The sequence below is a fragment of the Zea mays genome, chromosome 1 (assembly GCF_902167145.1).
Source record: "Zea mays cultivar B73 chromosome 1, Zm-B73-REFERENCE-NAM-5.0, whole genome shotgun sequence".
NCBI classification, from domain to species: Eukaryota; Viridiplantae; Streptophyta; class Magnoliopsida; order Poales; family Poaceae; genus Zea; species Zea mays.
Window position 1 is genome coordinate 265,446,303 of NC_050096.1, and position 4,075 is coordinate 265,450,377.

Consider the following 4,075-nt stretch of genomic DNA (forward strand, 5'->3'; position numbering starts at 1 on the left):
AGGAACCGGAAGCCGAACGTGAAGAGGAGGAAGATGAGGATGAGATCGAGGAGTCCGATTAGAGTTATGTAATTTTATTTTAATTATTATGTCATTTTATTTTAATTATTATGTACTTTGTAATTTTTAATTCAATAAAAAATATTATGTTGTGTGTTTTCTGAGCGTTGAAATAAATCCACGTGAATTACTTATTTCTGAAATAGAAAAGCTGACGTGGCTATAGCCTGAGGCTGTAGCCTGCTGCAGCCTGTGCACTGGAGCAGCAGGGGCGAGAGTGGAGGCGAGAGCTGACGTGACAGGGGCGAGAAGGAGGCTGTGCACTGGACTCAGCCTAAGGCTCCAAAGTACTGATGAGTGCATGTATGCAGACTAATCACCTAGTAGATAGGATAGGAAATGGCTATGGATTACGTATTAGTTGCTGTGCTGTTTGTGACTTTATTGCTAGCAACCTTGCTGATCCGCTTGGTCTTGGCATGGGGGCTCGGCGAGCGTTTCGATCAAAGGCTACCGCCGGGATCGAGGGGCTTACCGCTCGTCGGAGAGACGCTGGAGTTCTTCACCGCGTCACCGACCCTCGAGCTGTTGCCCTTCTTCAAGCGACGTTTGGAGAGGTAATGCAATAATATATACTACCTCTGTTTTTTTATACATGACGTTTCCTAGTTTAAAGATGAACTGTTAGGCGTCATGTATTTAGAAACGGAGGGAGTACTATAGATTAAGGGATTAATAACGAAACAAAGAATACAAAACGGAACAGGTCCAATTTCGACATGAAAGTTTCATACTTTCATGTAAACATAGCATGATATGGAACAACAACATTTGGAAAAACAAATCTAGCCATGCTATGTCCTAGGTAAAGAATTCCAAACCCGAAATTAAAAAAAAAAAAGTGGATCCTGCAGATACGGGCCGATCTTCCGGACGAGCGTCGTCGGCGAGGACCTGATCGTGTCGCTGGACCCGGAGCTGAGCAGGCGCGCGCTGCAGGAGGAGGAGCGGGCCTTCCAGATATGGTACCCGCCGTCCTTCCTGCGCGTCCTGGGCGCCGACAGCACCGTCAGCGCGCTGGGCCCTCTCCACCGCCACATCAGGGCGCTCGTGCTCCGCCTCTTCGGCCCCGAGAGCCTCCGCCTGGTGCTGCTGCGGGACGTACCGCGGAGCGCGCGCGCCGAGCTGCGGTCCTGGCTCCGGCGGCCGGGCCCGGGCGTCGAGGTCCGGGCGGCCACCTCAAGGGTATGTCGTCCGTGTGTGCATGTGCATGGTCTCTCGATCTCTGTCGACGCTGGCACTTCTGCCAGACGGACAGTCTTCTGCATGGTTACCTGCTGACTACGACTACCCATCATCCAGCGCAGATGATATTTGGCGTCACGGAGAAGAAGCTGATCAGCCACGACGTACGACGCGGCGGCAGGAGGGAGCCTGTGGAAGTGCTTCGACGCGTGCACCACGGGCCTGCTGGCGTTCCCGCTCCGCGTTCCCGGCACAGCCTTCTACCGATGCATGCAGGTAGACTGAATAACCATAACCTGGCCAGTGGCAATGTTCGACCTGTCTGATCCGTCTCTTCAGGGACGCAAGAGGGTGATGGGAACGCTGAGGCAGCAGCTCGGCGCGCGCAGGAGCAGGAACGAGCCAGAGCACGAGGTGGTGGATTTCTTCGACCTTGTGATCCCACGAGCTGGACAGGCCGGACTCCGAGCTGAACGAGAACATCGCGCTGGACCTGCTGTTCCTGATGCTCTTCGCTAGCCACGAGACCACGTCCATCGGCCTCACCGCGATCCTCAAGTTCCCTGACAGACAGCCCCGAAGCATTGCAGGAACTAACGGTAGGGAAATCGTTGCCGTCGCATTGGTTTATTGACTTCTTCTTCTTCTTTTTAATGTGGTGCTTTCTGCTTTGCTTTCAGGAAGAGCACGAGAACATCCAGAAAAGAAGGGCGGATCCAGACTCGGACGACGAAGTCACATGGGAGGAGTACAAGTCTATGAAGTTCACGTCTCATGTATGAGGCCGGCCGCAACATTCGTAAGAGACGTTCTCATTAAACTAGTAGAAAATTTAGCTGGTTCTTGCATATCTAACTACGCAGTGACTTTCGTCTCTGTGCACTGAGATCTGCTGCTTCCTGCATCACATCTGTTAGGTCATACACGAGGCCCTAAGGCTGGCAAATATCGCTCCCGTAGTGTTTAGGAAAACAACACAGGATGTACAGATGAAGGGTATGCACACACCTTCCCTACGTTATTTCTCAAAAGTGGTCCGTGTTCTAGTGTATCGTCCATTGATGTGTACTGCTTACTCTGAACTGAACTTCTACGTCCAGAGTACACTGTACCGCAAGGATCAAAGGTCATGATCTGTTCAGCTGCAGCTCACCTGAATCCGAAGGTGTACAAGAACCCCACGGTGTTCAACCCATGGAGATGGAAGGTACGCTCGGCTCAATGCAGGATAATCTCTTGTTGATCACAGTATCAGAATTTCTCTCACATGTATGTTGTGTGCAGGATCGTACTGTCGAATCAGCTGGCGGCTCAAGGATTTCATGGCCTGGTCTGCGGCTATGCGTTGGTGCCGACTTTGCCAAGCTGCAGATGGCTATCTTCCTCCATTATATTGTTTAGTCACCAAGTACAGGTACCGCGCCGTGACGTGCCTCTATTTAAGCACCTGTTTAGATCATCTAGAACCCAGTTAGCTGTTCATGTACTAGTTATTACTAAACTATAAATCGACGCAGTATAAGATAGTGTAACTTAGTATACCGTGTCTTGTAAACTGAGAGAGAGATTGAGTACGCCATGGAGTGTGGAAGTTCAAGATGTATGTGGTGAATTAATGCTATGTCGTTTTCACGACAGATGGAGAGCGATTAGCGGAGGGCACAATGATGTTCTACCCAGGACTAGGGTTTCCAGACGGTTTTCATATCAAGCTTCTTCCCAAAGATTGAAGTGTGATAACTGACAATGCGTTGCGTGCTAGCTAGATTTTGTGTTGTGAATCAAGCCAAATAATTGTAGGGGCTTGCTAGTCTGATGTTTATGACTATACTGTAGTTTTGATTGTAGACTAAATTGTACTTGGAACATTTGCGTTGTGTTGCTTCGTCCTTTAAACTGCTGTTCTTGCTCATGTTTCTCCATCCATTGAGTGGCACCCTTACTCCTGCGTTGGAGGGGGAGCAGTCTAGCAACTGTCCAGTTAAAACAAATGTCATCTCTCGCTGACAGTTCAGAGTTAGTTAAGCCGCCTGCAAGCCTGTACAACAAAACAAACAGGATCCCCATATTATAGACAGGCTCCGCAGAGAAAGAGAGAATCAAACAGCAACCGTTGGGCCAGCATTCCCCTGGTTGCCTGGGTCTCTTCACCGAACGGGACCGGCCACACTAGCTTTGAGACCAAAGATACAGGAAGTGATTTGATTTGGGCATTGTTCGTTTACGCCGGATTGCACCCGGAATGGTTCCAGCTAATCAAAATTTATATAAATTAGAGAAGCAATCCGCTAGGAATCGTTCCGATCCACCAATCCGACACAAACGAATAAGACCTTGAGGGGCTAAAATCCACTTATTATTTAATTATTAAGGGTTAATTTGGGAACCCTATTTTTCTAAGGGCCCGTTTGTTTGATTGGAATTGGGTTGAATTGGAATTTAATTCTTGGGCTGCCCTGTTTGGCAAGTTATAGAATTGGAAATTAACTTTCTATCAGTTTCTTGGACTGGAATTAGAAGCCTGCAAAACTTTCCTAACCTAAAACGAGGAAACAGATTCCAGCCCGTCTCCTCCAGCGCGCCGTCTCCTCCCGAGCCTTGCGCTACACGCCCGCGCCGCCTCCTCCCGAGCCCTGCGATACACGCCCGCGCCGTCTCCTCCCGAGCGTCGCAAGCCCGCCTGCGTCGAGCGCCGCCCGAGCGCCTGCCTGCGGTGGACGGAGGAGCTGCACCGGCAGTTCGTCGAGGCCGTCGAGTGCCTCGGTGGCCAGGACGGTGAGTCGGCCCACTTCTAATACTTCCCTTCTTCTTCGATCCAAAAATAGGATTC

The 4,075-nt window shown here is 50.1% G+C and overlaps 1 pseudogene; it reads left to right on the forward strand.

Annotated features, from left to right (window-relative positions):
* The first annotated feature begins 399 nt into the window (after positions 1-399).
* On the forward strand, positions 400-3,054 carry LOC103645516 (cytochrome P450 87A3-like; annotated as a pseudogene).
* The last annotated feature ends 1,021 nt before the right edge of the window (positions 3,055-4,075 follow it).